General features: G+C 43.9%; 1 protein-coding gene and 1 long non-coding RNA gene across 2 annotated transcripts in view; both read right to left on the bottom strand.

Annotated features, from left to right (window-relative positions):
- Positions 1-3,403: 3,403 nt before the first annotated feature.
- Positions 3,404-8,564, bottom strand: LOC121698434. The gene is made up of 3 exons (XR_006026762.1): positions 7,150-8,564; positions 5,863-5,956; positions 3,404-3,806 (listed from the first exon to the last, which is right to left on the bottom strand). It is a non-coding gene; the product is annotated as an uncharacterized LOC121698434 (long non-coding RNA).
- A 45-nt stretch (positions 8,565-8,609) lies between these two features.
- The window catches only part of ndfip2 (Nedd4 family interacting protein 2), a 34,442-nt gene continuing 21,412 nt past the window's right edge, over positions 8,610-21,639 (bottom strand). The window contains exon 8 of the mRNA XM_042080527.1: positions 8,610-9,094. The gene's annotated coding sequence lies outside the window, so the exon portion shown is untranslated. The remainder of the gene's footprint in view (positions 9,095-21,639) is intronic.

The raw sequence follows: 21,639 nt of genomic DNA, 5'->3' as shown, positions 1-21,639 counted from the left end.
GGTTGGTGAGTGCATGCCTGGAATGTTAGCAAGTGTGCTATTCACCCCTACTGGAAGCAACACGGCAGGGGGTGGGGGGTGGGTTGGGGGGGGCAGAGAAAATGTGGAAGAAATGCTCGCACCAGGCTTGATGTTGATCGCATTAATGCAGTGTGGTGCCGGGGATGGAGTGTAAATGATTGAACGTGGTTCCAGAACTTTTTGCCGTTGCTGTCAACAAAGCAGGCTCTGTTCCTCTCCCGCTCGGCTGCCATTCCTCCTCCCTCCACACCCCCCAAACACACACACACACACACACACACACACACACACACACACACACATACAGGGAGACATACACACAAGCACACACACATACACATACACATACACATACACATACACACACACACACACACACACATACACACAAACACACACACACAGACAGGCGCGCACACACACACATCCACTAACAAACCAGACATAAATTCAACCACACTCGTCAACATGCATACCTACACACAGAAAGAAACACACTCTCTCTCCCTCTCTCTCTCTCTTACACACACGCACGCACACACACACACACACACACACACACACACACACACACACACACTCACATAAATAACACATACCTAAGTCCTCACAAAACTACACATGAGTACACATCAACTCAACTCAACACATACAAACACAAACACATACTTGATGGTCTCTCTCTCTCTCTCTTTCTCTCTCCTTCTCACTCTCTCTCTTCTCTCTCTCTCTCTCTATTCAGAAGTGGGAATGGATGTAGTGCAGAAAGAGGTGAACAGTACTAGCGTCTGTCTAATGGAGATCCTGCCAGGGGCCTCCACTGGGGGGGTAAGGGGGCATTTTGGATGCTGAAACGGGGGTGTATGAGGCATGGATGGGTCAGATGGACCGAGAGTGAGCACAGGGCGGGGGGGGGGGGGGGGGGGGGGGGGGTCGTTAGAGGGTAGAGAAAGGGAGGAGGAGGAGGAGAGATTGCAGGTCAGGGCATAGAGTTGGAATAAATTAAGTTCTGCCGAGGTACAGAATGGCACATTGTTAGCTTCAGCAGACAGACAGCAGGCGAACAATCCCAGCTTTGTGTCCAGCACTGGCAGAAAGCAAGCTCTCCTTTCTCTCTCTCTCTCTCTCTCTCTCTCTCTCTCTCTCTCTCTCTCTCTCTCTCTCTCTCTCTCTCTCTCTCTCTCCACCCCCTCCAAGTCCCCCGCCTTCCTGGGTGAATCCACTTAAGGTTTCTGAACCAGAGTCCACATTTAGTCTTTGAAGATGGAGGAAGCTGAAAGGTGTCTCTTTGAGCGAGCACGTCCACCCCACAGAGGGGTTGTGCAGTGCCCCAAAAGCAGCCCTCAAACAGCCCCATCAGGGCCTCCCTTTCAAAGTCACACACTGAAAGCAGAATTGTGCTCTGAGCAAACAAACAAACACTCTACAAAACATCTTTTACAAAATGTTCCCTTCTGCATCAGTGCCGTTTGCCTGATTTCACTTAGATGTTGTGCACAGCATACCAATAGAGTTTTATCAGCTTGGAGCATTTGTGACACATAGGAGGCCCACTAGGCATACTTTGTAACAGGCTTTGCATACCGGAATTCTGATGAGAATCTAAATGTAACTATTTAAATAATACTGTACGGGACAATGTTGGAGATTAGCTGGACAAATCTTTGAGATCACAGCATACTTCACACCAATGATCATGACCTGGTTTTTCTTGAACATCAGGGATAATCATGCTGTTCAAGTGCAGTATTGCAGTGTATGACATTATTTAGAGAATGTATTCAATTCTTCATATTATCAGAAAGGGGATGTGATGCTTCAACCCGGAAAAAATAAAGTAAACCAAATTGATGTTACCTGTTAGGCAGATTTAGCAATGTTTTAGTTTAGTGATGTACATTTAAACAGCATTTCTACAGATACCAACAGTCAGCACCCCGTGTTGAGGATGGGTTTGGGTGTAACACCATGGAGCCCAAAAGGTATGACGGTCAACAAGCACCTTTTCCAGAATTCAGGAGTGACACTGAGACGGCGGACGGGTACATGCTTGGTTAATATACTGAACAGGGTTTAAAACCACACAATCAGGTGTGGGAGTCAGGCACAGTGTTTCCCATACATTGACTTATTTGTGGCGGCCCACCACAATATCAACATTGACCACCACACAATGATTTTCCAGGTTGTACTAAATTGTGCTTAAATCTGACTAGCATCATAACCACGCTGCGCTAATTTGTTAAAAACTGTTGCATTCCAGTTAATTCTTCAAACCTACCACCACAAATAGAATTCAATTCTGTGGGAAACACTGAGGCATGAGTTGGAGCTTGATGGCTGGTAGACATTTCGGGAGCCAAGGGGAGGTGTTCATTCTGAGGAGTTGCATAGTAACTTGTTTCTAGTTTGTCATACACATGGATGAGTATCTGACTGAAAGGGATTTTATTGCCAGTGCAAATTCTGAATTTGAATTGCTTCTGAAAAAGCTAGTATGTTTACATCCATGGGCTTCCAATCTGCTTCAATGGACGCATGAAATGCATGAAATGACTTGAAATGTAAAAACAATTGGAAAATACCCTACAAAACTAAAGCCCAACTACATAGTCAGTATCACAGGTGACCAATGTTTGACTTAACTGCTTGAATACAATGAAGACGAGTGATTCACAAATTTTACATCTTAAATTATCTCACAGTAGTTTACATGAAGTCAAACATGGAGTTGTAAAGTTAATGAATACTCCCTCTCTCTCTCTCTTTGTGTGTGCGTGTGTGTGTGTGTGTGTGTGTGTGTGTGTGTGTGTGTGTGTGTGTGTATGCGCGCATGTATGCATGTGTGTGTACAGTTTGAATGCACACAGTGGCTTTCATTACAGTGTGGAAGTTTGCATACGGTATGCAAAATGCCCACCAACCGCTAGCCAAAGAAGTCATTTCCATGCTATCTGTTGGGGATATGGAAAGCTGGCCAGCATCGACTTGACACAAGGTCCACACAGAGGCTCTTCCCTGAGTCAACGAGTTTGCATGCATTTGTATAACGTGATATTGCTCATTGAAATTAAGACCACTGGATTAATTTACATAGAAGCAGCAGGGGAGCCCCTCGGGGTACTGACACAGAGTGAACTGAGAGTGATGCAAAGGCTCACACTGTGTCTGTGTCTGATTTGTGTACACTTCCTTCTCTCTTTATAAATGTGCCTTTGTGACACCTCTCTACGTGACATCATATTTGGTGGTAGTGGTAGTGGTAGTGGACTGGCTTATGTTGTGGATTTGACTCCGTTGTGCCCTTGAGCAAGGCAGTTAAGTCCGCAATTGGTATCTGTCGCTTTGGTAAAAACGTCAGCTAAATACATAAATAAAATAATTAAATTCAACATTCTTATTTATTTCCAAACATCACTGGGTTATTTATGAGTTCCCATGTAGGTACCTGATGGATATGTCCCATTTCATTTTTATTTATGCTTATATGCCGTAATTCACAAGATGGACAAATTTCAAGTGAGGTAGAACGCAAACAAAGAGCCAACAAAAGAAAAACATAACGTATGTTATAATGTCAGCGTTCTGTAAAAAAAAAAACGTGACATGCCGGCATGTGGTCATAGCTCCAGTACTCACAGTGTACTCTGTCCTGATTCATTATGTCCAGAGGGCAAAGTGTACGCCCCACTTATCCATTGGGTTAAGAAAAACTCCACTGGGGTTAGATTATGATAGATGGCCATTCCTGTTGAACTAATCTTCAGTTGTCTGTGGCCATTCATCTGTAAAACATGACAATAAAAAGTAGAGAATTACAAGCAGTTATGACATTGTCATACGTGGTAACTAATATCACCAGTGTAGGATATGTTGCATGGCTTTTTGAATTGGTGCAAGATATCACTATAGTGTGGTTTTTAACAAAAGAAACCATGAGCTAGTGTTACGCTAAATGTTCATGCTGATGGCAACCACAGCCTTAGTAGAACATAGCACACTAAGGGGAGAGCTTGATTCACAAATGCCTCAGGTAACACAACCCCAAATCAGACAAAGTTGGGAGTTGGGACGTTGTGTGAAGTGCAAATAAAAACAGAATGTGATAATATACAAACCCATGTTATCACATTCTGTCTTGTAAACCCATATTTAGCAGCAAAAAGGACATAGACAACATATCATATGTTGACAATGATAATTTTGACTATTTCATGGAAAATATATGATCATTTTGAATTTCATGCCAGCAACATGTTTCAAAAAAGTTGGAAAATCTTGTTTTTCATTCCATGATGCACCTAATTTGACAGGTCTGGACTGCAGACAGGCCATTTTAGCACCTGGACTCTTCCTCTATGGAGAAATACTGTTTATACTGTTTATAATGTGCAGAATTAATTTTGGCATTGTTTTCCTGAAACATTCAAGGTCTTCCCTTGAAAAAAAACATTGCCTGGATGGCAGTATATGTTGATGTAATGTATACATAATTCAAAATTGATTTTGCTTTGCCAGAAGTGCAAGATGCCCATGCTGTAGGCACTAATGCACATCCACACAGTCATAGAGGTTGGGTTTCGAACTGAGCACTAAAACAAGATGGATAGGTTGAATACTTGGATAGGCCCTCTCCTCTTTAGCTCAGATGAGTCCATCATTTCCAAAAACAATTGCAAATTTTGATTGGTCTAACCACAGGACCTTTTCCCATGTTACCTCAGTCCATTTTAAACAAGCTCAGGCCCAGATAAGATGGTGGTATTTCTGTATCATATCTAAATACAATTTTGGCTGTTGCATGGTAAAGTTTACACTAGCATTTCTGAATCATGTTGCCAGTTACCCTAATTAGTTGTGAGACATTCCTCCTTTTGTTTTCTTTATCATTACACAACTTTTCCAACATTTTTTTACCCCTGTCCCAACTTTTTTTGAAACGTGTTGCTGGTATCAAATGTAATGTTTTTCCATGAAAAAGTCAAATTTTTCATTTTTAACATCTGATATGTTGTCTGTGTCCTTTTGGCAACTAAATATGAGTTATCAAGATTTGCAGATTATTACATTCTGTTTTATTCGCATTTTACACAACGTCCCAACTTTTTCTGATTTGGGGTTGTACTATGAGTCCACAATGTTCATTTGGTAATTCTTGAGGAGGGAGAAAAATCAGATAGATGGTGTGCTAACTTTCTAAACCTGTCAATTTTTAAAACCTTTTTAACCTAGTCAGTCCTTTCACACATCTAAGACTAAAACACATGGGCCTCCCGGCATGCACAGTGAAACCCTTACAGATGATCCAGAATGATCTCATCAAGCTCCACCAGTAGCCGCCCGCATCAAATTCAAATCACTAATGCTGGTATACAAAGTGATCTCTGGTTCCACACCCTCTTACTTGCATGCTCTCATAAAGGCATACAGTATGCTCCCTACCATGACTCCTATTTGCCCTGTACCTTCTCTTTACTTAGTTGCGTTGGACACAAGCATCAGCTAAATGAATAAATGTATAAGTAAAAAAGAGCACTTCAAATATTTTACGACTCACTGCTGAGGCATATGTGTATTTAGTCAACCCTGCCTGCTGTGTCTGTATTTGTTAAGAGTACAATCTGACAATTGTCTTAACAGTTGTGTTTCTGTCGGCTTCTCTTCCTCTCCCCCCAAGAGGCACATCTGGTGAACACATATGCTGCGGTCCCATTTGTGGCGCAGATGTGGTGTACCCCAACACACACACACACACACACACACAAACACACACACGCATGCACAAATGTGCACCCTCACACGCATAGCGCTCGTACAAGTCGAAACGCAGTCTCGGCTCACCCATTATTCATGGACACCAGGCTTTGGCATGCTCAGCTGTAAGACACACTTCAGCACACACTAGTCTGTGAGGCTGAAGCGCACTGCATTGTTCCTATATAGCGACACACAAGTAGAACAAAATACATAGTACTGTACTGTTACAAGACAAGCATGTTGTTTAGCTACATTTAGAGAAAGGGAGTTCATTCTCACCACATACATATCAGTAAAAATCCCTTTTTTTATTTGTTTTATCACCTATTCTTAAAATGTACATTCCTAAAAATATATAAAAGTACACTCTCTAAGTGTATAACTTATCGTCATGGTTTTTATCTGACAGGAATTATTTTCCAAATTACTGGGGGAAAAATACAGAAGGTATAACACAATGTCTTTGCTACAGGCACACACACATACACACACACCCTCACACACACAAATATGGACAGACATCCACACACACAACAAACACACAATGGCAGCATATGGATTACACAATTACTGTGATGTTTGCTGTAAAACACAGGCTCCTCTGCTGGCAACTGCCTGGGCCAGGAGTAATCATAACTGGCAAGGCTATTGTTCGCTTGCCAACCTGCATTTTCCACCTCTTTTCATCCCCGTGTTTGGCGGCCATGTTTTCTGAAGGGTCAGCTCTTTCAAATCCGTGGTCTTTTTGTCTCTCGGTGATTACACCCTTACCTCGGCACAGACATGTATGCTGATTTGACACGTTCAATAGGAAGGTAAAAAGGTAGGTTCACCATTCAGCAGATAAGCCTCAAAACAAGCCTGTGGACTTACATTTCTCATATTCATCTTCATCAGGCCAATTGAGTATGGTGGCCCAGAGGTACTCTCAGAACCTCTCAGAATAGAGCTAGCAAACCCTCAGCCTTTTGTCTATATAGTTGCAGAAAAACGACAACTGCATAACAATGGAGAATGCTAAGGTTGAAGCCCAGTGAAGTGACCATGTGTAATTACCAGTGCTGTGGGCCTGTCTCTGAACCTGTGTCCTCTAACAATGATGTTAATGACGTGTCGGCAGCACCCCCACCCCACCAAAGCAGTTGTCCCAAACGACTGTGTCCTCTTTATCCCAGCTTTTGGCTCCGATTCCTGTTATAAAAGTGATAACCTTTAGCTCTGCAGGCTGTCTCTCCCTTCCCTCCTCTCACCCCCCCTCCTCCCCCCATCACTCCCCTCCCTCTCCCTCAGGGCTATTGTTTTTGGCCGTGAGGCCCAGGGGGAAGTCGTTGTGTAAGTGAGAGGGCCGAGGACAGTGACCCCACCGGTCACCTCTGGAGATCCTGAGGGGAGAAGCCTGCGGAGGTCACTGGCAGGGTGTCAAACCACCGCTGGGATGTTCTACTGGGACTGACCAAGAAGGAGACAGAGGGAGAGAGAGAGAAAAAAGAAGAAAAGAAATGAATTTGTCAAGTTTGTTAGTACACATAGGTTAATTACGCAGTACACGCCGTGGTTGGCCACTTTTTGGACTTGTTCTGGCACCCGTTTCTTTGCACTCTATTGCTACGGCTGAATTACATCCCTGGCTAGAATAAGTGGAACAGCAGTAACTCTTCTAACCAGATTCCATTTTCTGTTATTGATGTAGAAAAGTACAATACAAATTGAATTGAATAAGCTATGGCTCTTATTACTTCTTGTCACACTCTTTTCACTTTTCTACGCCAAACCAAATTTACTGGTTAAATGAGAACAAAACTTGGCAGTCTCGCACTTTGCTATTTGTTTAGCACATGCTGAATGTTTTTGCACCTGTTATAAGGGCTTTTGTTGACTGGGAACCTTTGTGTTTTTGAGGAATTTTCCAGGGTGGGACCTATGTTCCAAACCCTAACCTGAGGCAGCTTCAAAGAGATCTGAAGGTGTCACAGCAGCATGGGTAGCCAGGGGCAGCAGAAATAGCTATGGTCTGGCGGGGTACGAGGGACAAAATGGTGTAGGGGTGTTTATTTTTTATTGTGCATGTGATAAATCATTGTAACAGGTTTATTTACCAGGCTTGTCCCGGGAGCTGTAAAACTGGGCAATAAAACAAACAAACACAGTAAACAGCTCCAGAAGACAAAGCTCTTTTAGCATAAGGGAAAAGCACATTTGCTTATGCAACCCTTCTAAGATAAGATTAGGGCATGTGGTAATGTTTCAGTGACCAACCTCTGAGAAAAAAAATCTGGTTCTCCTCTCCCCAGGTCTCTGAAAAGGCACAAGCTACTCACCTTAGCTCCACAGACTTGTGTTAGTTTTGTTTCAGTGTGATGAACATCTTTCTTATGCATTTGGTTTCCTGTGTGAGAGCTCAACTTTTAGCTCACAAACAAGTCTGGCGACAGTCCCGGGCCGGGCCAGGCTTAATTGCGTCTGGCGCTGAGGTTTAGCGGGACATTAAGTGGTGCTTGTTTCCTACAGCTCTAATCATAAAGTCAGCTGTCGACCTTTTGACCCCGCCACTACATATTTGACTGCCCTGGTCACCAGAGGGTAGAGGTTCACACAGGGGGCAGACGAGGTGGGTGGGTGGGGAACTGGCCGCTAACATTTCTTCCTGATTTTCCATTTAAAGCCTCTGGCCTATTGTTTCTCCACAGCCACATCCTCTTGGGGCATGCCTTTCAATCATAATAACACACACTCACACACACACACACACACATACCTATACATACATACTCTTACTGTTTTTTTGTTGTTTTTTTACAGTGATTTTTTATTTTACCTTTGGCAATTACACACACAGGAAAGCATGCATACCAAACAGCCCACCCCTGCTGTGAGTACTGTTCCATTGGCAGCAGATCCACTCAGGGAGGAGACGGAAGGAGAGATGCAGAGGCAAATGCATTTGGTGTCTCACTTGCGTTCAAGATGGTCTGGTTGTTTGTTGGAGTGTTTTACAACAACACACTCTCCAAACCGAACGACACTGTCTGCTCTCTGAACTGGAGCAATGCAGCTCAGCAGTAGGTTCTTGCAAGTGCAAATGAGAGAGAAGACCAGCGGCGTTTTGTGTGTGTGTGTGTGTGTGTGTGTGTGTGTGTGTGTGCGTGTGTGTTGTGTGTTCATGTGTGTGACTTCTCTGGCTCCTGCTTCCTTGCAACGATCGCCCAGGGTGATTTCCTGCCCAGGTGCCTGCTGGGAATGCCAGGCCTCCAGCTGGGCGTTGATAGTGTCGTCCGTGTGCCGACATCCGGCACAGAGTCTGGGCTGGAATGGTCTCCTGGTGAGAAGCAACCATCAGAAGAAGATGAGTGTACGCGTGTGTGCGCGTGTGTGTCTGCCTGTGTGTGTGTGTGTGTGTGTGTGTTTCTGTCTGTGTGTAAAGGAATGACGGATCTCCGGTCCAGGAAACTAAGAGGGTTTTTTTTGTAACTTCTGGCCTTTTATATTGCCAATGATTTTGCAATTCATTGCAATTCAATTTGACGAGAGCATGAAAGGGAGAGAGGTGGGATGCTGGGGGGGGTCTGTTATGACTCTAAGTGCTTTTGTGTCCGGGCTACTGCTGTCGTTCAGAAGCCCAGTATGGCATCAGAATCTCTCTGTCTTTCAAGTGGCTGACTTCATTCTCTCTCTCTCTCTCTTTCTCTCTCTATGTCTGTCTGCCTTTTTCTCTCTCTCTCACAGACATACACACACAGACACAAAGAGAGCTGCACACACACACACACACACACATAGAGAGACACATTATTGTGTGAAATGTGGTGAAATAAACTCTTTAGGTTTGAAACTTCTTTGAAACTGGGTTGAGCCTCTGTCCCTCTTCCTACCCTCAGCGATAATTTGTATTCACAAGAATAGCACCAATCAGTCAATCTGGGAGGAAACAAACAATAAACAAACAAACAAACACAAAGCGGGCTTTTTCACGCCTTGAAATTTTTCACCGCGGTCAAACCCCTCAAATCCTACGGCCTCCTGCCGTGCATTAGATGGAGCCCCTCCAGGGTCCAAAGTCCTGGAGTGTCTCTCTCTGTGTGTGTTGAGTGTCTCCATGTGTGTGTGGGTGTGTGTGTGTGTCTCTGTGTGTGTGTGTGTGTGTGTGAGAGAAAGATATCTCATGCGGGGGACCTGCCACATATCACGTCCGCCCTCTATCTCACCCCGGCTGGCAGACACAGATGTCTACAGGCATCCTCAGTGCCCTCGCAAGTTGCCTGGGCCCACCCTCCCAGGGATAGCAACAGCCAGACACACATACCGCTATATATTCTCTGACAAATATTTCACACACACACACACACACACGCATTTAAGAATACACACATACACACACTGTCACATACACAGACACACACAAATCATCCCTGTCTGTCTAACACTCTCTCTCACAGACACACACACACACACACACACGCACGCACACACTCAGTGTGAGCTCTGGCAGACTCCTCCAGAGCAGGTGGCTCTTATCACAGTCACCTCCAGGACACCCTCCATTACTCGCGGCCGAGTTATTAGCCACGGCGGCGGGGGCACCTGCCAAGTACCTGAGGGCCCGCAGGCAGTCGCGAGAGGAGAGGAGAGCAGAGGAGCCTGAGACCAAGTCAAAGGCAGCCCAGAGAACTTCAATGAGAGAGGGAGAGAGCAGCCACTTACAGCCTCCAGTCCAGTGGTTACTTACAGCCTCCGGTCCAGTGGTTACGGATCAGGGAGTCCAACAGCTGATCAGGGAGTGGAACAGCTGAAGGTTAGGAGTCAGATCCCAGGGGTTGCCACCATTGTGCCTAAACAAAGCACTTAGCAGCTCCAGGGGACTGTCGCTGTAGTTAGTTAGTTGACTGGATGTTGTTCTGGACAAGAGCGTCAGCTAAATGGCAAATAATGTAATGGGTATGAAGGTGTTCCCTGTCCTCACTCACACTCGTTCCTGTTTGAATAACTTGCTGTAACTTACAGTGTGAGATACCAGTACATCTAGAAAATTCCAGGTGAGTGTAGAGTAATTCTTAGCTTTCCAAATGTTCACAATCCCCCCTACCCCCACAGAACCTGCTGGGCACATCAATCACTAGACACAGATGCCCAGTAGCTTCTATGGTGGCCCAGAGCCCAATGAGAAAAGGTTCCTTGTCATACCCCGTCCACCAGGATCACAGGATCCACCTGTGTTGGCTCCCATGGGACTCCACAGGCCCCCGCTGATAAGTGGAAAATTACAGGGGAAATGAAGCTCAAGTAGGTGCATGGAATTTGCTTGGACCCATTTAGAGTCAGGGGTTTGTTCATTACCCTAATTAACGTCAGGAGTGTAAGAGAGGGAAAAAAAACGTGTCAAATTATTAATGGTGCTTTAAGTGATACCCGTGAAAGGCGGGTAGTGTTCAGACAGGTTCCGGCTGTTTGCTCTGAAAACAAGTGCGCATACGCGAGGGGGAGGTGAAGGGTCGCTGACGAGCTCGTTGGAGAGTTACTCCCGACATTAAAGGGTTAAAAAAAAAGCAGAGACCCTGCTGGACCTCTACCATGTGGTCAGCAATGAAAGGGTTTGATTGAGAGCCGGCCTCCAAACTCTATGGACAGGCAGTGTGGCTGTCCAGCATCGGCTGCCTTGTGCTGGCCCACTGGGCCCATCTGGGTCTCCGACACGTGGGATTGTTCTGCAAAGTTGGTGATGTAGTCCCACTAGTGTGCTCTGCCACCATGGTGGTGCTGTGAGGGAAGAGATGCATCAGACATGAGCCCCACACATTCAGTGCACAGGCCTGCTTCCTACCATTTTTATCATACTTCCTCTCCTAAGGAAACTCCAGACGTGTGCTGGCTTCTTCAGGAAACATAATGGGGTAACACCTCTTACGTTGATAGTATGTCCTGATTTTTATATATATATATATATATATATATATATAAAAATCAGGACTATATATATTGTGACGGCCTGCCAGTTCTTGGACATCAAAACTTTGGTTTACCTCTAAACCACATTGGCTTTGGCCTCTGCAGGGCAAAACCAGATCTGTGACTATAATCAATTGAGTGTGTGTGTGTGTGTAGTCTCTCTCCATCTCTCGTCCACTCTGTGCAGCAGGCCCGTACTCAGGTGTGAGTCAACACAACACTGAAAGGTTTTTTCTAAAATGTGCCTGTGAAATATGGCAGTCTATAAATAGAGAATTCCTCCACTGTCTGAAAGAAGAAAAAAACGTACATCCGAGCTTCCCATGTGAACTTTGAACGTAAGTCAAATAATATCACTCTGGAACACAAGTTACTGTGGATAACAGGGCGAATATATCACAACTGTAAACAGTACATAAAAGATGTACACACCAAAGGTCTGCCTGAGTCATTTCACATAATAACACAAATGACACAAGGAAAATACTTATATTTATGGTTTGCATTTTACTAGATGGAACTTCACTATTTTCATCCTCTTCTCGTAAAAACAATGGCCCATATGCTCAATTCAATAATTGTCAAAAACATGCATTTGAGATGTATAGATGCTAATAGGAACAACATCTGCTCTCCAAAGTTAGACTACAACATAATGGCTCATGATTCTGTCTTCCAACCTTTCCAGCCAGGGCTGTAGTGGAGGCTAAACGTACTTAAATGGCATTTACGCACCTCCTGAATTTCAGAAATAGAGTTTACGCACCTCTAAATTGCACTTATGCACCTCTAAATTGTGTTTATCCTCCTCTAAACAGCCTACCGTTCTTAAGCAATTTTAAAATTAAGCTTATGTCGTTTTACAATTGCCTATGGTTTCATATTGTGAGCTTCATATATGGTTTAACCTGCATAACATGTAGTTTATCCATATTACGCTGCATTATAGACTGTCAATGACCTTGCGGCAGCCAGCAGGCAGTCACTATGGGCAGTATTTTAATTATATGTATTTTAAATACGTATTAAATTACTTTAGCGTATTTTGTCATTTGTATTTTGCAGGATTGGAACAAATCTAATGTAGTTTGTAACAAAGTACTTTGAGGGATTGTATTTAGAGTATTTCAAACACTTAAGAAAATCTGTCATTTTTTGTCTAATAAGCCAAGATTTCATCACTCAGTTAAATATACTACCTGTAAGCATGACAATAAGCTATGCTTATCATAGTCCGGGAGCCAAAGGCCAGAATCTTGGTGAACCTGTCGGTTAAAGTTTTTTTTTTCTTTGCTGTTTCTTGTTGCCTAGGGGTTACTCCATATGTCGTAACCACTTGGCTCGGAGTGAGCACGACATGAAGGGGAGACCACACCAAAGTATGTTTTAAACGAAAGTATATTTATTAAATGAGATATTTACAACGTCAGTATGTGTAAGGCAAAGTAAACTGTCGTGTAGGTCAGCATGTAGATGTGTAGTGCAAAAAGTAAAGGAGCAGAGCTGCAGCCAGCCCTGCCGAGAGTGTGTTCGCGAGTTTTATCCACCCTCCAATTAGGCCATCAATTAGGCACTTAGGTAGAACCTCCACAGCTCCTCCTACAGGCCAAGAGAGGGACAGACAAGAACAAGCCACACACAATACCATAGCCAGCAAGGGAGAAAGAGGCAGACCCAGCACAGTAGAGCTGGGGCGTCACCATAAGAATAGGGTGGGTGCCCAATGATACCCCTTGGGCAATTCCCTATATTCAGCTCTAAAGTTGACCTACAGTAAGGAGCGATGGGGGGGGGGGGGGGGGGGGGGGGGGGTGGAACTGTGTCTGAAGAGTAGGTGAAATAAAGTTTAATTGATCATAATAAGCTCACCAACAAAATACATTCTTGGGTACAAAGTCATCGCAACTAATTGTGGATGATGCTACATGGCTCCACATCCCTGACATAACAATGTCCTAAGAAATAACTGGGCAAGTTTACTCTGACAGTGAGGCTATGATTGAGGGGAAAAGTGCCCCCTCCCCCTTGCCCTTCTCGAAATGCTACTGGCACATAGACATGTACAGTATTAAATCAATTAACTTAAAGGTGTAGGTAGGCTATAGCATTCAGTTCAGACTGGACTCCAACACACTTAATGCATGCTAAATAAACAGGTTAGAGAACGGGGGGGGTTATTCACTGCCCATGTCAGGTTAGAGAAGCCACACTGTTCGAGAATAGAAGCGTAGCCTATTTTCTGCTTGTCGGAAGTGGTTCTGTGCAGAAATACATTGAAATAGGGTGACCACCAACCAGACTCTGAAATGGAGGGCTAGTTGAGAGGACAAATTGAGGACGAATTGACCACAATGAGGACATCGCCCAATTTCTCCTTATAGGCCTGTTCCTATCGGGGGTATACTTTCCTTACAGGCCTGTTCCTATTGGGGGTATACTTTCATTTTGCTGCTCTGCCGCTCTTGCAAATTCTATGGTCGAAATTCAACCATGTTTAACTATGATGCGATGCGCTGTAAATCATAGCTATTTTGCAATGAGCCCAACAGCCATCACAACACACATTTTTGTCCCATTCACTCAACCCAGCGCAACCTAGCAGCGAGTGCAGTGCATGCTGCCTCCTAATAGGAGGTGGGCACAAATACGTCAAAAACTATTTTGTTACAAACTACAACTACTGGCTCATAAAATGTAACAATGTACTGATTGTGAAAAATGTATTTAATTCAAATACAAGTAATTAGTTATTTTAAAATACAAAAATACCCACACAATAATGATGGTATACCAACAAAGAAACTACAAGGCATATTATTGAAAATGTATCTCCAAAAGACAAGAAATACTATTTTCTGATTGGCTGGCAGAGGGCTATTAATACTGTACATTGGAAGTATTCTATGAAGTAGATCTGGTAAAAAAAAATAAAAAATCAGCGTCCCATATCAATGTAAACGATGATTGAACTGACAAGAAGCAGACTTTGGGGGCGCTGTGGCGCAGCAGGCTACAGCGCCCGTACCATATACGGGTCCGAGTGCCCACGGGGACCCAGGTTCAAATCCGACCTGCGGTCATTTCCCGATCCCACCCCATCTCTCTCTCTCCTGCTTGCTTCCTGTCACTCTCCACTGTCCTGTCCAAATAAAAGGCAAAAAAAAAAAAGCCAACAAAAAAAAAGAAGCAGACTTCGCAACAGTGAAATCAACTGTAACATACCGTACATACTGTACCCACCATCATTTCCGTAAACATTGATGACAAATTTAACAGGTTGGCCTTTTTTTAAACTGAACTGCATCCCTTTTTTTTTGGGGGGGGGGGGGGGGCTACATATTAATAATATAAACCAACCACAGGAAACTGTGTCTGAAGAGTAGGTGAAATAAAGTTTAATTGATCATAATGAGCTCACCAACAAAATACATTCTTGGGTACAAAGTCATCGCAACTAATTGTGGACGATGCTACATGGCTCCACATCCCTGACATAACAATGTCCTAAGAAATAACTGGGCAAGTTTACTCTGACAGTGAGGCTATGATTGAGGGGAAAAGTGTCCCCTCCCCCTTGGCCTTATCGAAATGTTACTAGCACATAGACGTGTACAGTATTAAATCAATTAACTTAAAGGTGTAGGTAGGCTATAGCATTCAGACTGGACTCCAACACACTTAATGCATGCTAAATAAACAGGTTAGAGAACAGGGAGGGGGGGGTCATTCACTGCCCATGTCAGGTTAGAGAAGCCACACTGTTCGAGAAAAGAAGCATAGCCTATTTTCTGCTTGTCGGAAGTGGTTCTGTGCAGAAATACATTGAAATAGGGTGACCACCAACCAGACTCTGAAATGGAGGGCTAGTTGAGAGGACAAAAATTGAGGACGAATTGACCACAATGAGGACATCGCCCAATTTCTCCTTATAGGCCTGTTCCTATCGGGGGTATACTCTCCTTACAGGCCTGTTCCTATCGGGGGTATACTATCCTTATAGGCCTGTTCCTATTGGGGGTATACTATCCTTATAGGCCTGTTCCTATTGGGGGTATACTTTCATTTTGCTGCTCTGCCGCTCTTGCAAATTCTATGGTCGAAATTCAACCATGTTTAACTATGATGCGATGCGCTGTAAATCATAGCTATTTTGCAATGAGCCCAACAGCCATCACAACACACATTTTTGTCCCATTCACTCAACCCAGCGCAACCTAGCAGCGAGTGCAGTGCATGCTGCCTCCTAATAGGAGGTGGGCACAAATACGTCAAAAACTATTTTGTTACAAACTACAACTACTGGCTCATAAAATGTAACATTGGAACAGTGGAATCAACTGTAACATACCGTACATACTGTACCCACCATCATTTCCGTAAACATTGATGACAAATTTAACAGGTTGGCCTTTTTTTAAACTGAACTGCATCCCTTTTTGTGCTATAACTGCATTGTGCCTATTGCCTACATACATGACTGGCAACATGGGGGACAAACAGAATAACATCCTGTAAAGTGTCCCGATATACAGAATTGATTAAATTGGTGGAGAAAACTATTTTAGAATCAGGCAGGTCTTTGCGTCCGAGGTATTATTTCTGCATACCTCGGCGGATGTTATCCCTGGCATAAATCCTCATGTCAAATCCATTAAGTGGTTTTAATACTGTCCTGTAGTGAGAATGAACATCAGCTATTAGGTACTCAAGGTCATGGGGTCAAAGGTCATCATATGGGGTCCATGACCTAATGTTCTCCCTCAGTAACTTATGTGTATCGTTTTCAAATTTCAGTCTTGTAGCACTTCACACACCTGACAATTCCATGCTCAGTTTCCAATGCTCTAAGGGGATGATGGAACAGAAAATACAGATATAATGTTTTGAAGTTGTCTGGAGGGTGACATAATATTGGCGGCACAAATAAAAAATGTGGGTGTACAACCCATGTTGACCATTTTGGCTCCCTCAGTTGACTTTTCTTTTCAATGTTTCCAACTTCAGACATGTCCAGAGGGGATCGTAAAAGAGAAAAGTTGGATCTAACACTTAAGTTGGTCACAATGTGGCATACTAAATGAAAATGGGTTTACATTTTATGCTGTCCTTCCAAAAGGATAATGAAATTAACATGGACAAATCGCTACTTAGGTAAACTTTAGAGCTGAATATAGGGAATTGCCCAAGGGATATCATCGGGCACCCACCCTATTCTTATGGAGTAACCCCTAGACAACAAGAAACAGCAAAGAAAAAAAAAAAAATGTCACTGTCAAAACCAGGTTCACCCAGATTCTGGCCTTTGGCTCCCAGACTATGATAAGCATAGCTTATTGTCATGGTTATAGGTAGTATATTTAACTGAGTGATGAAATTTTGGTTTATTAGGGAAAAAATTACAGATTCTTTTACAGATTATTTGAAATACTCTAAATACAATCTCTTAAAGTATTTTGTTACAAACTACATTAGATCTGTTCCAATCCTGCAAAAGACAAATTACAAAATACGCTAAAGTAATTAAAAACAGTACATATTTAAAATACATATAATTAAATACTGCCCATGTCTGCCTCCTATCTGTAAACCCCTCATGTGCGAGCGCAGAGAATGCGTTGTTTTTTATTATCGATCACTTATAAGCCTTGTTTGCTATGGAGCACTTATATCATCGCTACTTATAAGCCTTGTTTGCTATGGAGCACTTATATCATCGCTACTTATAAGCCTTGTTTGCTATGGAGCACTTATATCATCGCTACTTATAAGCCTTGTTTGCTATGGAGCACTTATATCATCGCTACTTATAAGCCTTGTTTGCTATGGAGCACTTATATCATCGCTACTTACAAGCATTGTTTGCTATGGAGCACTTAGATCATCGCTACTTACAAGCATTGTTTGCTGAGGAGTAAAAAGGAGGGCCATATAGGAGGACATTCTATCGAGGTCTGGACAGAGGGCTAAAACTCCTGACCCTAAACCAACATTAGCTATTAGCTAACACTATCATCGTGGCTAACTACCTTAGCTACATGTCAGAAAATGTATGGAATGACAGTCGAAAGAGAAAATTATAGTGCTGTTGTTAAGTTACTCAGTATAATCGTGTTTATGTTTCACAAATACACCAACAATCAAGTTAGCCTCCCCAACTCAACCAATGCTAACATTATTTTACTGCTGGACGTAACGTTAGGCTGGAAAGACAATACTGGAAATGTAGATGAAGGGTTGGCTGTCTTTTGCTTATGATTGTTTTTTTTATTGGCCGTTATGAATGCCGATACCGATAGATCGGCAAATAGCTAATATCGGCCGATCTAATACATTTACACTGGTATGCCGTGGTCCACCTTACCAGTGACCAGTGTTGTCACAGAATTTATAGTTTACCCACCTCTATTTTACCACTACACCCCTGTTCCCAGCAGTCTAAAGAAACATGCAGTAGGTGTGGCACTTTATCCAGACTTTAGCCAGGTACACCCATCTCTATCAAAAAAGAAATATTTACAGACGTTGGTGCTGATATCTCAGCTCCTCTGCAGACACCCTCAACATCACAATGCTACACTGATGTCAAGACTACACAAAGGACACCGTAGAATGAGGTGGTACAGTCTGACATCAGAAAAGCAAACTGGACTGGCGGTTTGGGTGGGTATCCTGTCCCCGCAGTGACCCAGTTCAACCAAGAGCCGGCCCAGGTGTCGTTCCGGAGGTGTACTCATTCACACAAACTACGCACAAAAAGAAATGGGGGCTTTTTTTGGAGAGCAGCTGTGCGTAAGCAAATGTGTGATAGTGTGTGCGTGTGTGAGTGTGTGAGTGTGTGTGTGTGTGTGTGTGTGTGTGTATGTGGGAGGCCTGTGAGCGCGAGGGAGCCTGCAAGAACTGTCTGTATCAGATGTCTCACCCACACATCCTAATACAAATATTGTGAGGTGATTGCCATGGCAACAGCCCTGGCAACAGCTGGCCTGATTCACTTCACCTAGAACCTGTTCCTGCTGGCATGGAGCCAGCCAGCATGCTCGCGCCCCCCCCCCACCACCACCACCATCATAACCACCCCCTGGCTTAGAGTCAGACGTGCCTCTACCTCTTTGTTCAGCTCCTTAGTCTTCCACCTCTGCCCAGCAGGCATTGATTCCATTCACTTTCCATTGGTGCCAGCCAGGCATTCAATACAGTCACCACCTTCAATTTAAAAAATACAGTATTCAAGAGCCTTTTTTTAAACACCAACTGTATTTCATGAACATAAAGGAAAGAGAGAGAGGGAGAGAAACTATGCAAAAGGCTCGTTGCTTTTAGTGGAGTTAGTCATTGTAAGCACACATTCATCTTTTGTTAGGATTCTGCTTTCAGCACATGTGCAAGTACACACACACGCACACACACACACACACACACACACACACACACACACACAAACACGCTTCCAGACACATTCCCCGATAACTTCAGGGTATAGTGTGCTCGTAGTTACGGATGTCAAACAGGAGTCTTTCCTATGGGAATGCCTGAGAAAGTTTATGGTCTATGTGTGTGTGTGTGTGCTAAAGGGGCACGACTTAACGTACAACACTAGGCTCTGTTTTTCAACCCCCCCCCCCCCCCCCAACTCCTATCGCATATGTGGGGTTCATGTTACGGTTATCGGAAGGAATCTATGGAGGAAAAAAAAAAGTGGAGCCAAGCACAACTGCTCATCATCAGGACAGATTAACCTTGTCAAGCGAGGGCTCCCCAGGAAGAGAACGGCAGTGGGAGAGATTTAGAGCCAGTGAGCGAGAGCAGTCTGAATGAGTGACTCAGAGTGCGACCGAAGCGAAAGACTAAAAAAGAACGAGGGAGAGCAAGGCGCGTTCAAGAGAGAGAGAACAAGAGAAGGAGAGAGAACACAAGATAGGGAGCATATGAAAATGCCAGTGATATAACCCTGAGGGAGAGAGAGAAAGAGGGAGAATGAGAGAGAGGCAGTTGGGGGGGAAAAAGAATGAAAGGGAGCGAGTGAGGAAGAGCAAATCAAGTTGACACCTATGGGGGGCTTTCTCAGGTCTTCGGGGGAGGAGAGCACTCAACTCCTTTTACCCTTAGGTCTACAGAGTACGTCTCCTCTGAAGACACGTCGTCTAGACGCTCTTCTCTAAACGCCTCGCCTTTCTCCCCCGACGCTCCGCTTTTGGCATAACATGTTTTTCTTCAACACTTATGTACACTAGAGTGACATTCACCAGCACAGTGGGAGAAAACACACACCCGTGTTAAACAGTAGTTTCCGAGAAGGGAACGACAAAAAAAAAAACAACGAAACAGTACATCTGTAAGGATGATGCTGGTGTTCCCGTATTGCGAAAGAAATCTTTGGACACCAAGATGTAGGTCAAAAGGGTCACAGCTTTAGAAGCCTGAGTCATATGTGAAACTGACCTGGAGTGGTCCTTGGGGAGGACAACCCAGAGTGTTCAAAGTCAGTGTGTGTCCTCTGATGGACGTGCAAAAGCATTCTTTAGCGCAGCTGTGAATTGTGTAAAGGACCCGAGAAACCTTTCAACTCTGGTAACCATGAAAGTGGCACTCTGGGCTGATTTGTGAGTGGTTGGCTGCTGGAGATAGAGGCCTTGGCAGGGAACAGGTATTAAGTGCCGATCTTACAGGAAGTTATTGAAGGTGATTTCAGATAACACACAAATATGCGATTGTATTGAAGATCTGTGGCGGTTTGGCTATTTGACAAAGCAACCTTTGAAAAGGAACCATACTGCTTCACTACATCCCTAATGAGACCCTGACTCACAGCCAGACACTGTGCCACCTCTGATCCGCCATAGCAGTGAAATGTCAATAGGACACTGTACACCGAACCACATCCACGTCCAAAAACAGATTTTACTGTTTACATGTCCAGCTTGTGGTAATAATGTGTTATTAATAACAATTAATAATTGAATGTGTGTTATTTTTTTAAAGAAATATGCTAGAAACAGCTTGTGTAGTATGTAGTGGTGATGCAATTATTGTCGCCAATGTTGGTTGTGGATGTTTGGATATTATCTCTTAAATACAGTTTCAACGGATTTCTGTGGAACTTTTGCACAAGACAAAGTAAATAAGCCAAATATGCTACGTTATTATTCAATACATCTTTTACGTTGGATCCCGTGGGTGTTGCTATGTGCCACGTCTCTGTGAAACAGCCACACAGATGATGAAACCAGCAGCAGGGCTTTGGAAACGGCGGCCCGACCCTGACCCAAGGTGTGGTCTGTTGGGACTGTGTCATAAAGCGATAAAGCTGGAGACACGTCAAACACAACTGCACAGCGCCAGAGCTGGGGGCGGCTCAGCATATGGCTGGCCTGCATTGCATGCTTTGTGACATCTGTCAGATGGAGCGCACTGTAAATATTAGGGTGGATGGCCCAACTGTCACAAAGGTCATCTCATCACACACACACACACGCACGCACACCCATAATGCATCTGTGTGAGTGTACAAGAGAATGATAAATGATTAATTATATGTGTACCCCATTTCAAATCAGAAGATTTTAAAAGAAAAGATGTATAGAGGTATACAGGTGTATAATAAAGGTGTGAGTTGGTGAGGTGTGTTGGACATTGTCTTTCTCTTTCTAACTTTTTTTCTCCCTCTCTCTCTCTCCATCTGTGTGAGTGAAGGACCCTGACACAGACTTGGACTTCTCTCTGGTGGTGCAGAAAATGAGGGGGAAAAAAACTCTATTGGGCCCTCCAATGCTGGTGTTTGCGGTTTCATTTGAACAGCGTATAAAAAGGCCCCAGTCTCCCCCTGCCAAACAAGCAGGAGTGGGCCAAACCTTCGTGGCACACAATCCCCCTCTGGCTACCCAAACCAACTGGGTGTCCTATGGTCAGTAAGGCCCTTTCACA

This window comes from Alosa sapidissima, chromosome 23 (genome assembly GCF_018492685.1).
Source record: "Alosa sapidissima isolate fAloSap1 chromosome 23, fAloSap1.pri, whole genome shotgun sequence".
Classification (NCBI taxonomy): Eukaryota; Metazoa; Chordata; class Actinopteri; order Clupeiformes; family Clupeidae; genus Alosa; species Alosa sapidissima.
This window is presented reverse-complemented; position numbering and strand designations above follow the sequence as displayed.